The sequence below is a fragment of the Capsella rubella genome, unplaced genomic scaffold, assembly GCF_000375325.1.
Source record: "Capsella rubella cultivar Monte Gargano unplaced genomic scaffold, Caprub1_0 scaffold_8, whole genome shotgun sequence".
Taxonomy (NCBI): domain Eukaryota; kingdom Viridiplantae; phylum Streptophyta; class Magnoliopsida; order Brassicales; family Brassicaceae; genus Capsella; species Capsella rubella.
The window spans coordinates 4,053,899-4,067,022 of record NW_006238916.1 but is presented as its reverse complement, the minus strand read 5'-3'; the positions used below and the strand labels follow the sequence as shown (position 1 = coordinate 4,067,022).

Sequence of the window (13,124 nt, the reverse complement as noted above, 5' to 3'; positions counted from 1 at the left end):
TCAAAAGCGGCTACCATCAAGTCAGAATGAAGGAAGGGGACGAGTGGAAGACTGCGTTCAAAACCAAGCAAGGATTGTACGAGCGGTTAGTCATTCCATTCGGACTCTCCAATGCTCCCTCGACCTTCATGCGGCTCATGAACCAGGTTCTTCGAACCTTTAATAACAAATTCGTAGTTGTAGACTTTTATGATATTTTAATTTATAGTAAGTGCCTAGAGGAGCACTTGGATCACCTCGAGATGGTGATCCAAACACTCCAAGAGGCGAGATTATACGCAAATCTCACGAAATGCGTTTTCTGAGCTAATAAACTTGTCTTTTTATGTTTAGTAATAAGTGAACAAGGACTTAAGGTCGACAATGAGAAGATCAAAGCCATTGATGAGTGGCCGGCACCAAACAGTATTGGGCAAGTCCGAAGTTTCCATGGGCTGGCCAGTTTCTATCGGCGATTCGTCCGAGATTTTAGCCCCATTGCCGCACCTCTCACAGCCGTGATCAAGAAGAGTGTTGAACTTCAGTGGGGAGATGCTCAAGAGAAAGCCTTCAAGGAATTGAAGAGGAGGCTCACAGAAGCTCCCTTGTTGGTCCTACCGGATTTCAACAAAACCTTCAAAGTGGAGTGCGATGCCTCGAATGTCGGCATCGGAGCCGTTCTCACACAAGGGGGGAGACCTGTCGCCTATTTCAGTGAGAAACTAAGTGGAGCAACCCTCAACTACCCAACATATGATAAGGAGCTCTATGCCTTAGTTCGGGCGATGGAAACTTGGCAACATTACCTCCTAGCTCGAGAATGTGTCATCCACACCGATCACGAGACCTTGAAGCATCTCCGGGGCCAAACCAACTTGAAGAAGAGGCACGCTAAATGGTTAGAGTTCATCGAGGCTTTTCCCTATGTGATCAAGTACAAGAAGGGCAAAGAGAATATTGTGGCTGATGCCTTGTCAAGGCGACACCCTTTGATCACAACAATGGACGCAATCATTCTTGGATTTGAGGGGTTAAAGGATCAGTATGAGAACGACCCCGAATTTGGCGAGTACTACAGAGAACACAGGAAAGCTAACTTCGATCGCTTCTTCATCTATGACGGATTCTTGTTCCGAGAGCATCGACTTTGTGTTCCGGACGGATCGATACGTGAGCTGCTTCTCCGAGAGGCGCATGGTGGAGGATTGACCGGACACTTTGGGGTGGCTAAAACCTTGGCCGTGCTACGGGAACAGTTCTATTGGCCGAAGATGAAGCGAATGATCGAGAAGTTTTGTAGCTGTTGCCTAATTTGTCGGAAGGCCAAGTCAACAAGCCGACCGCACGGGTTGTATACTCCCCTCCCGATCCCGGAAAGCCCTTGGGTTGATCTGTCGATGGATTTTGTGCTAGGCCTCCCGATCATCGATAATAAGGACAGCATCTTCGTGGTGGTTGACAGGTTCTCGAAGATGGCTCACTTCATCCCATGCCACAAGTCCAATGATGCGGTACACATTGCCAACCTTTTCTTCCGGGACGTGGTCAAGCTTCACGGGATCCCTCGCACGATAGTATCCGATCAAGATAAGAAATTTCTCGGTCACTTCTGGCGGACTTTGTGGAAGAAGCTCGGGATGAGGCTACTTTATTCGAGAGCCGCTCATCCCCAAACCGACGGCTAGACCAAAGTGACCAACCGAACCTTAGGTGCGCTGTTGCGAACGACCCTTGCTCAAAATAAAGGATCGTGGATCGACTGACTTCCATTCATCGAGTTCGCCTATACCCGATCCGAGCACTCGGCCACGAAGACTTCCCCGTTCGAAGTAGTGTACGGTTTCAAGCCCCTAACTCCTTTGGATCTTCTTCCCCTGCCATTAGATCCAATTATCAGTCTCGAGGGAGTTGAGAAGAGCAAGTATGTCCGAGAGTTTCATGAGAAGATCTGTAAGAACATCGAGAAGAAGACTGAGCGCTATGTCCGGCAAGCCAACAAGCGCCGCAAACCAATGATCTTTCAACCAGGAGATTGGGTGTGGCTTCACCTTCGTCCGGAGAGATTTCCAACCCGAAGGAAGGACAAACTTAGCCATCGAGGCGATGGACCATTCCAAGTCACTGAGCGATCAACGACAACGCCTACCGTCTTGCATTACCGGGTGAGCCTTCAATATCTACCTCCTTTAATGTTACTGATCTTTCTCTGTTTGATGTAGGGGACGAGGAACATGTTTTGAGGACAAAACCATTTGAAGGGGGAGGGATGATGCGACATCGAGCAACGATGGCTCGGAACGGACGGATGAGACGGACAGACGGACGGACGGTGATCCAGACGGGACAAGTAACGACCGCTCGAGACACGGACAGATCGAGGGAACGGACAGAACGACCGATGGAGTTCGACAAACCCGATCGATGACTCGACCCAAAGTCCCGATCCTTTCCCAAGGAGCGACCACGAGAAGCCGACGGGTGGAGAAGAACGCCCGAGACCAATTCAATCTTTTCCTTCAAGAGTACGTCGACGATTTCATCGAGCCAACAGTTCAAGAAGAAGGGCCATCGTGGATGATCTTCACCATCACCATTGGTGAAGAAGTTTAAGTCATTAGGGAGCGACTGTACTCTTTTTCCTATCTCGGTTTTTATCCCATTGGTTTTTACCGAGGAGATTTTAACGAGGCAGTTAATCCTAGCGCATCCACGCGTTTTACCAAAGACGCGTGGATCCTATCCTTCTATCCTTATCTTTTGAACTTTGAATTTTCGAACGTTTGTTATTTGTCTTTATTTACAAGTGTTGTAAGCCGCTCGACCACACACGTGGCCTAGGGCAAATAGGTTCCTTCTCTCGGTCGCACCTATTTATAGGCTGCTCAACCCTTGTAAAAGTTACACTTGCTTGAATCTAAAAACCCTAGAGTTTTCTTCTCTTGCGTCATTTCTTCGTTCCTCTAAAGGCCTCACGCCAAGTAAAGGATCGGAAAACCTCGACGTCCGAACGAGCCGGGCTCTTCGACGGTGAGTCAACCGTATCACGAGTCTTCCATCGCTCGTGTCTCGTTGCTTCGTTCCATTTCACCATCCATCGAAGGCTTCTCTCATTTGTGCGAGAGGGTTTTCTCGCCACACGCTTCCTCGTCGTTCTGCCCGATAGTACGCTGAGCCGCTCGACATGTCCGGACCAAACTTCGATCCTTCGAGCGTATCCGGAAGTTCATCAAGTTTTATCTAGTATTTCTAGTTTTTTCTAGTATTACCAGTTATACACAACCAAATCCAGAAAACTTAGTTCTACTTAATTATACTAGTATTACAAATAAAATTTGGCTAGTTTTATCTAGTTTTACTTAGTTATACTAGTATTATCTTTATTTTACTTATTCTCCTTTTTTTTGTTTTGTAAGACTATTTCATAATTGTTCTTCAAAGTAATTCCTAATATTTTTTGTTATACGAACCAAATCCAGAAAAAAAACAATATAGTTTTATCAAGTATTTCCAGTTATACACAACCAAATCCAGAAAACTTAGTTCTACTTAGTTATACTAGTATTACCTAGTTATACCAATACTAAAAACCCAAAAAATTCCCTTGTCCGCCGGAATATGCTCTTTCACTCTAACGTCCTCCTCCGCTGCAACTCTAGTATCCGCCGAAACTTGCTCTTTCGCCGGACCTCCCTCTTTCACCGGAACTTCGTCGTCCGCCGGTACAACCTCTTTCTTTTTCTTTCTTCTTTTTTCTACTATTTGTTGATTATTATACCACACTCTCAACATCGATGAGAACAACGAATACCCAATTCAAAACTCTTGAGCATTTTAAGAATTTTTCTCTTCGATTACTACCTCAGCGAACACTTAGAGAGAACAGAAGAGAAGAAGAAGATGAGCAATTCATCGTTTAGGTTAGAGTTTTTGTTTTTGTTGTTTTGTTTTTTTTAATGAGTTTGTGGGTAGGATCCATTTAGTGTTGGATGGGTGGATAAAATCAAGGTTTGTAGTGTAATATAAGAAATTTTGTTTGGACATAAAAGTAATTTAAGCAATTTTCGATTTAACAAAAAAAAAAACAAAATATAGAATAGAAGGGGAGAATGGAGATTCCTTCCTCCCAAAAAAGGATACAGGAGATGAAAACTCTATCCTCTCCCACGCCGCAGTTCAACTCTCTTCTCTACCCACATACTCTTTAGTCTCTTCTCCACTAACGATTGAAACCACTCGATTTCTCAGAAACTCACAAACGATTTTGCCGCACATTGCTTCATTGGCGTAGCTATCCTTCTGTTAACCGGCGGCGCTAATCTTCTGTTCACCGGCGGAGCTAGCCTTCTGAAAATCAAGAAAAATATGGAGGATCCGACTTATCAGCACATAGACCCTCGTTCCAAAGCCAGGTAATATAATTTAATTAGTTATTACTTGTGTGGACTGATGACACTACAAGAAAACACTCGTTTTGCGAGAGAAAATTTCCTAGCTAGTCCCTCGCAATACGTGTTTTGCTAGGAAATTACGACAAACAGCGGTCTCTCGCAATTTGCGTCTCGCAATTGGCAAATTCCTCGCAAACATTGGGACGTTTCACACACCTCGCAAATTTCGTAGCACTTTGCGAGGATATTGTTGGTAGCAAACACCTTGCAACTTCAATTCTTTCAAATAATTTATTTTTAATTAAAATTATATTTTATATATAAATTATTCTAAATTTAGTTCTATTGAAAGTTTAACTATTATATATTAAATCAAAAATGATTTTTTTATTTCGATTGTTAATTTGTTAATCAGAATATCATTTTTGTTTATTAATTTTGATTACAATTAAACAAAACAAATTTAATTACAGAAAAGAATAAGAAAATAAAAAAACTTCAAATCTTGCTCTCCGCCGTACTAATTCGCCGTCTCCGCCGCTGCCGTACCAGTCATTCGTCGCCGCCTCTGCCGTACTAGTCCGCCGTCTCCGCCTCTGTCGTTCTAGTCCGCCATCTCCGCCGCTGCCGTACTAGTCCGCCGTCTCCTCCGCTGCTGTTCTCCTCTGTCACCGTTTTCTGTCCTCATCCCTAGATCCCAACTGTTTTTAGTGAATATTTACTAGATCCAAATCTGAAACACAAAAACATTTTCTTTTAGAATCTGAGACAAAACTTAAGACACTGAAGAATAAGAACAAAAAGAGAACATTACCAAGAATATTAAGGTAGAGAGGTAGGCCTCGCCTCATTTCGATCTGAGTGATGGTGGTGAATGGAAAAAAAATTCAGATCTTGGGAAGAAGGTGAGAGCAGGATAAGACATAGATAGAGTTAATTAATTTAGGTTTGGAAAATGAAAGGTTTTTGGACAAAGGTGTAAGAAACGAGAGAGGAGAGAAGGAGAAATAGAAGGAGAAGATTTGGTCATTTGGATCTTTAGCAATCAACGGTGGAAAAGTGGAATCCTTGTCTCAATATATTAGCCAATCAGAAACTTGCAATTTTTTTTTTTTTTGCTAAACAACTTGCAATATCTTTTCCTTTTCTTAATCATTATTTTATTGAAATAAATAATAATTTGGATATATCAAGAGTTACAAAAATGCAAAAAATATTCTCTTACGAAAAATGAAAAATTTAATTTGAATTTCTATTTTTTTAACTGTTGGATTATACCTTTTAGTAGAACTATAAATAAATTCTTAGATTAGATTTTTGGTATTTTAGGTTTACAAAAATGACTAGATTTAAAACACAAAAAGACAAATTACAAAGTCGGTTTAAAGAGAGCTCGGTCGGGTGCATGTGGGGCTCTTTCGGGTCCTCTCTCGGCTCTTCCGTGTCCAGCTTCCTCCTCTGAGTCCGGGTGCTTGATCGTGCTCGCTTGGTCGGGTTGGATACACTCGATCGGGTCCGTGTTTCGTAATGTCCGAGTGTGCCTGTTTTTGCTAAAAAATATAGATGATATGCAAATGCCTATGAAAAAGACCCTAGAAAGAGATTAGAAATCCTAAGAAGTAGAGATCTAGTCATGCAAATAATGCACAAAACATAAGCTTAAGAGTATAAAAATATAGGGTTGTCACTGGCTAGAGACATGGGTGCTATCTTCTTGAAACAGACCCCACAGAGTAAGAAAGAAAAGAAGAAGAAAGTGTTTGTTTCTGAAAAAGTTAATGCCATGATTCACTTTTAAGGGTTAATTAACTTTTATAAAATATCTTCATGATTTTGCAAATTCATTAATTTGCTGACATATTTCATCACTTATTATAAACTTTTATTTTATAGTTTGTGAGTTACTTTGGAGAAGGAGAAATATATTGGAGTATAGGGTTTGGGGTTAAGGTTTGAGGTATAGGGATTGGAATTGGAATTAAGGTTTAAGATTTGGGGTTAAGGTTTGAAAAAATAATGGACTTGAAAACTATAATGTTTTTATAAGTGTTGGATCTTAGTTTTGTGTATATTATTGTATTTAGATTTTTTTTTAGAGTTTATAGTTTCATCATACATGTGTTTAAAACGTTTTGGAAGGAAACCTTTAAAAAATTTCTAACCTTTTTAAGAGTTTCTAAAATCGTATATCTCTCGCAAATTTTCTATGTAAAAAATTATAATGATCATAAATATTATTTCTATTGGAAGGAAACCTTAAAGCTTCTTATATTCACTTTTATAATCAATAACCATATTAATGAAATAAAGAAAAGATGCTATTATACCTATTAGTCCACTTTGTAGAGAATTAAGACATCTTGGATGGATTAACGGATTTGTGAAATTTAACAAATTTTAAAAGTTCGATGAAGGAGAATACTCTAATTAATCTTATGAACACTCAAATGTATTTAAAAATAAATTCGATTAAATTTTATAAATACTTTTCCAAATCTTATTTTTTCAATTTGCAACGGAGTTGTGATGGATCTAGCAAATCAATTGTCTATGCCTCATAAATTTGCTATGGAAAATTATCATCGCAAACCCGTCGCAAATTTGCGAGAGAAATACAAGGAATGATCATTTCCTTAGAAATTGCTATGGATGTGTCGGTTGTAGCAAATGTCTAGTAAGTCTATCGCAAATTTTCGAGTGATTATTTCCCCCGCAAATATTCCTAGCAATTTGATTGTTTTCATGTAGTGTGATTTGCCTTTGTACTAAGTTGATACTCAATGTAGCATTCTGATTATTTTACGGGTTTTACAAAGGTTTGATGGTACTGCTCCTGAACCCCGGGAATAAGAAGCGGTCATATACCTGGAAGCAAATGTGTCCATTTTCCTCAAGTAAAGCCACCCTAGAGAATTTGTTTCCATCCGTCACTTCCCCTGCATCTTGCCCCAGAGTTAATGTGATAAATTTCTTCTTTCTGCAGATGTTTGATTCTTTTAATACACTCTTACCAGAAGAAGAGCTATAGAAAAGATTTGAACAAGCAGGTAAACTATTACATCCTCATCTCCACTTGAAGAATGAGGTTCACAATCTTATTTAATATACAGCAGTCGTAAGATTACAAGGCTTTTTGGTGCATATATCTCAGTGGACAAGCCCTGGCCTCGTGTGGGACTGGGGTAACAGCTTGCATCCTGGCAATGGTAATTTCATTTCTTATTTGAGATTATATGTAAAAGGAGAGCAGACTGACTAAGTGAATTGCTGTGTTAGGGGCTTCACCGGGTGGGGAAAATCGACGTGCCTGTCTATGATGGGTAAGACACTTCTCGTTATTAGCTTTTTCAGTTTTACAAGTAACACATGAATCTCAACTAGTATGCATACACTTGTATCTGGTACACTTTTGGTTTAACAACTCATGCATACACGTTTGGTTTTACAACTCATGCATACAAGTAAAGTAACTCATGCATGATGCATACACGTTTGGTTTATATGCTTAATAGTTCAAATTTCGTTATTTACATTTGTTTAACGACTTAACATTTTTGAAGTTAGTCATGAATCATAATCATAATCATCTAACCATACCTTCATCTTGTAAGCATACATTAAGCATATGCTAATCATGTAAGCATACGTTTATCAAATCATGTTACCATACATTAAAGTAGTTGATCATGGTTGGTTTTTAACAATGTTAAACTACATGGTTTTTAACAATTGGTACACATTATTAATAATCTGGTACACGTTTGCTTTTTTAACAATTGGTTTGAAGAGTCATGATTCTTGTTAAGGTTTCGTTTTATGTAACTCATGTCACAAGTCTTTGTTTAATTCACACTTGTGAACTGTCGTTAAGTTTTTTAACCATTGTTTAACTTATGTAAACAAATATTTCTGGTTTGTAACCATTGTTTAACGTTTAAGTGCACAAGATTGACTAATGAATCTTTTTTTCTTTTGTTTGTCATGTGTAAGACAAGTGAACTAGGAGAAGAGCCAAATATGATTCACTGTTCCACACTTAGATAAGAAGAGAAGCACAATAAGTGACTTAAAGACAAAACATTATATCGAGAAGGCAACAAGTGTAGAGCTCCTCCAATCGCAACGCCAAACCGAAGGAGATGACACGGTTTAGTCTAACCGTCTTACACCTGAGGAGATTAAATCTATCATGCGTAAAGTAAGTAGGAATTCTCTTCCTCCCTTTAAGATTTGCGTTTACAAACATTCAATAACGATATTAATTTCTGGTTTTATTTCACAGGTTGTTCCAAAGGTTAGAGAAAGATGCTATGGCCTTCGTACGTTTTTGGATGAAGGATGCTCGTCTTCCTCACGAACCGACCCCCTACTCCGACAATCCCTGAAGATGACGACGATGAGACCCAATTGATGTTTTATGGTTTGCAAGAGTAATGATATCTGATTATTTTAAAAACTTGAACATTTTTATGATTTTTAGGTTTTTTGTTTGTATGACATTGATTTTTAAGCTTAGCAACACTTTGTTTGTATTACATTGATATTTCTATAGATAATTTTCTGTTATTTTCATCGTTTTAACTTTTTATTGTCAATTTAATAAGTTATAAACGATTTAAAATTGAATTATGAAATTTATTTAATATTTAGTATCTCCTACCAAATACTTTTGAAGGAAATCTGAAGGAACATTTGTAGGAAACTGGAGTGAAAATATTCGTAGGAAATTGGAATGAATAGAGTTTTCGTAGGAAAATAGAAGGAAACACTTTTGTAGGAAATTAGAAGGAAATCATTTCCTACGCACTATTGGAAGGAAAACGGTCAAAAATACCCTTCGCTTTTCCTACGAATATACCTACGAATTTTCCTTCGGCTCGTTTTTGCTAGAAAATTTTCCTACCAATATCTTACCATCTACGATTTCCTACGGGCGATTTCCTATCATTTTTTTCGTAGGAATATCATAAGAAACAGCTATTTCCTACCAATTTTTCACGCTAGTGCCCGTAGGAAATCAGCGTTTTTCTTGTAGTGATATGTTGTATGCCTTGTATCTTATGAATCCTAAACGCTTAGCATCATATCAAAGCAAGCTTCAGTTTAGGCTAGAATTCAAATTATAAGATCAAAGAATGGTGCGGTCTCACTTCAAGCTCAAATGAAAGCATTAAACAATTATGAACGAGGGCATTGGTCTTAAATCTAATGAAACAGCAAGTTTTTTGGTTATAATCATCATAATTCCCTATGCTAATGCAATGATCCTAAATGCAACATCCCTAAAGCAAGACTAATATGCAAATGCAACTATATGAACACTCTGTTTTTAAAGGATTTTCTGAAATTTTTCATATTTTTAGGGGTTTTTGATGCACATAGATAAATGCAAGACACGATGCTAAAAAATTCAAAATAAGAAAATAGAAAACATGTCAAATGCTGTCCTAAGCTCTCCCCCAAACTTAAATTACACAGTCCCTTGTGTAATAAAAATCTGAAGGAAAACTTAGGATAAAAAAGAAAATATAAAAATGCAAAGCGGTATTTACAAAGGCGAGGGTAATAGAAGTACCTTTTGTGTGATCCAAACCACGAGCTCATGACGTCGAGCTTCTCCGCTACACGCTCGTGATGATCCGGCCCGATCGGGTGTGCGATCGGGTGAGGCACTCGTGTCAGCTCACGGTTCTCTTCTGGTTCTGAACAGACTTCTTCCTTCTTCTTGGATCAAATGATACTCTAGACGAGCTAACTGGTAGGTTGGACTTGGTAGGTATCCTGACTGATGCACTCCTACCCAAGCTACTAGGCATGGCTGTTGTGGAGGTTGAGCATCCAACCTTGTTCTGAAGCTCCTTAATCTGCTCCCCCATATCCTTAATTGTACCAGCAAGATCCTTCATAGTGTTCTTCAATGCCTTGATGGTCTTGCTTTGGAACTTGTTTCACTTCTGGAGGATGCAAATCTTTTTATGAGCTTCTTTTACCCCCCTTGATTGCCTAGAGGACTCTTCCCACTCATCAAAATAGAAGTCCTCTTCCTGATCTTCCCTAGCAGGTTCTTCTTCTCTGATTTCAGGTGCATAAGTTTGTTGGACTGGCTCAAAGCTAGGAACTTGGTCTTGGACTTAGTTCGGGTCATATAATGCCGAGACAGGTGGCCAAAAGTCGATATTAGCACCCAGTATGATCTTTGTAAGCTTGGTGTTTGGCAACACCATTCTTGCTGCTCCAAGTGAAGGGTGAGTGAACTAATACAGGTAAAATCCGTTGGGACGCTCACTATCGAGGAAGTGCATTCTTGTCAAGGTCTCAATGTCAATCCAGCGAGCGTTATAGACTTTCCCCCGTAATTCCACATCACATGCTACTAATAAGGGAGTGACTAGTCCACCAATACTGAGATGTCCTTGCACACCTCTCCTAACAGCCTTAATTACCCAATCCTTGCAATACATAAACTGGTCTAATAGAACTGAGACCATGCTACCATCCGTTCTATCTCCTACCAGTTGTCTACCATCCTTAGTACTTGGCAATACACCGCTCAATGCTATGTCTATGAGCTGAATCTCACTCTCATTCACATTCCCGGTTTCCTTTCTAGCTAAAATCATATTAGCCAAGGACTTGTAGAAATACCTCACAACTGGACTTTGGATTCGAGCACTCTTGGATTTTGAAGAAGTGTATTCTTTCCCATCTCCAATGGTTTTCCAAACAGATTTGATCTCCTCCTTTAGCATATCTTGGCTCATTCCGTTTGCTTGCAAAAACCCATAGAGCTTCTCAACTTCCTTAAATGTGAGAGAATAGGTAGTACCTCTCACGCTGAAGGTGATGTATCAAAGACAGTCATCCGAGTGAAACTCAGATTCATCCTCATAGAAATGGAGCTGGAGCGAGGCTAACACGTAGCACTTCTTCTCATCGTAGGCTTCTAAATTCCTGGTCATGAATGAACCAAGCCCGCTTCTCTCGACCAGAAACTCCACATCTCGTGCAATGCCCAGCTCCTTTATCGTTTGCCGGTGAGGATAGCGAGTTCCAACGAACTTTTGGCGCCTAAACATTGCGTATAGCTCTTCAGGAGAAGGTAGGTTCTTGGTCTGCCTTGGTGCCACTACCCTCCTAGGCTCCAAATCCACCATTGGTTCATCAACATGTTCTTCAGCAGGGCTCTTCCCAATCGAAACTTCTTCTCTGGAAATCGGGAGGGTCTTACCCGATCAACTGGCCCGATCGGGTGATCGGGTCCGAGCTCGGGCTTCTCTTCTCCCACTTCTGACCCGATCGAGTCCAGCTCCATGGCTTGGACTATCAAGAAATTTCTTGCAATTTCTTCAGCGGATTGGCTGTGATGAGCTTCTCATTGTGCTCTTGAGAGGCTCTTCCTTCTGGGTTGAGGAATCCTTGAAGACATCTTTGTTTCCTGGGAATGAGAAGCTCAAAACTCAAATTTAGTAGGTTAGTAACCCAGAAAATAAGAACACCAAGAACAATCTTGAAAACAATCCCAGAAAATAAGAATGCAAAGTTCAATTATGAAAACAAACCCAGAAAATGTGAAGAACAAAGAGCAAATGTGGACTCAAACTCATAAATTTATAACAACTAAGAACTAGAGAGAAGGAGGAGAGAATTCTAGAGAGATAAGTTAATTTTTTTTTTGCAAAATGAGAGAATGAGAGGTTTGGTCGAGTTTAGGGGTTATAAAGAGGGTGAGAGGGGAAACAAATTTGAAAGGGGAGCGTTTTTGGTCGGGCTTGATCCGAAATTTGAAATTCAAATCGGGTTGACCATTGACCCAACCGTTACCTTTGACCCGATCGGACGGCTGAGATGAACCCGATCGGGTGGCTCAGATTGATTCAATCGGACGGCTGTGAACGACCCGATCGGGTAGAGTTGACCCGACCGTGTGCATGTTGAATTGACCGAATGGGCTTGTGAAATTGGGTTTTAAGGCCCAAATTGACTCCTTCTTCCTTATTTCCTTATCTTGACCCAATAACACCTTTATTCACTCACAATCAAACCTGAAAACACATCAAACTAAAAGGAACATTAAATTATAAAAACTTAAAGAAATATGTACAGGGATACATATTGACTCCTTCTTCCTTATTTCCTTATCTTGACCCAATAACACCTTTATTCACTCACAATCAAACCTGAAAACACATCAAACTAAAAGGAACATTAAATTATAAAAACTTAAAGAAATATGTACAGGGATACCATTGGGACTTCCTCCCAAGTAAGCTTGTTTATAGTCACTAAGCTTGACTTGGCATAGTCCTCACGAAGCGGTTGAACAATGGAGAGGATCGACAATTCTCTCCAAAGCTAGTGACCAATGTATCTGATACCTATTCTTTGCAGCATATCTCTTCTTGAAAGTAAGTACCCCCTTTGCTTTCCTAGAAGTCAAGATGTTGTTCCTCTTCTTTAACACCACAATCTCCTCGGTTAACCCGTGAATGGTGGTGGCCAGTCTTATTAGGTCTTTCTTGAGAGTCTTTATAACATGGAGTTCAGTGCAAGTTGGAGAGGAGGACGAGGTTTCTTTTGTTCTGAACGTTGTACTTTGGTATGGATACGCCATATTGATCTTCATCTTCGTTCCTCTAGCAAGATCGAGGGTCATGATTCCCTTTCCCATATCAATGACCGCACCTACTGAGGCTAGAAATGGTCTTCCGAGTATCAGTTGATATTGTGGTTCTCTTTCTATCTCCAAAATAAGGAAAT

The 13,124-nt window shown here is 39.9% G+C and overlaps 1 long non-coding RNA gene across 1 annotated transcript; it reads right to left on the bottom strand.

Annotated features, from left to right (window-relative positions):
* Positions 1–8,570: 8,570 nt before the first annotated feature.
* Positions 8,571–11,964, bottom strand: LOC111831994. The gene is made up of 2 exons (XR_002835092.1): positions 9,943–11,964; positions 8,571–8,748 (listed from the first exon to the last, which is right to left on the bottom strand). It is a non-coding gene; the product is annotated as an uncharacterized LOC111831994 (long non-coding RNA).
* Positions 11,965–13,124: the final 1,160 nt, after the last annotated feature.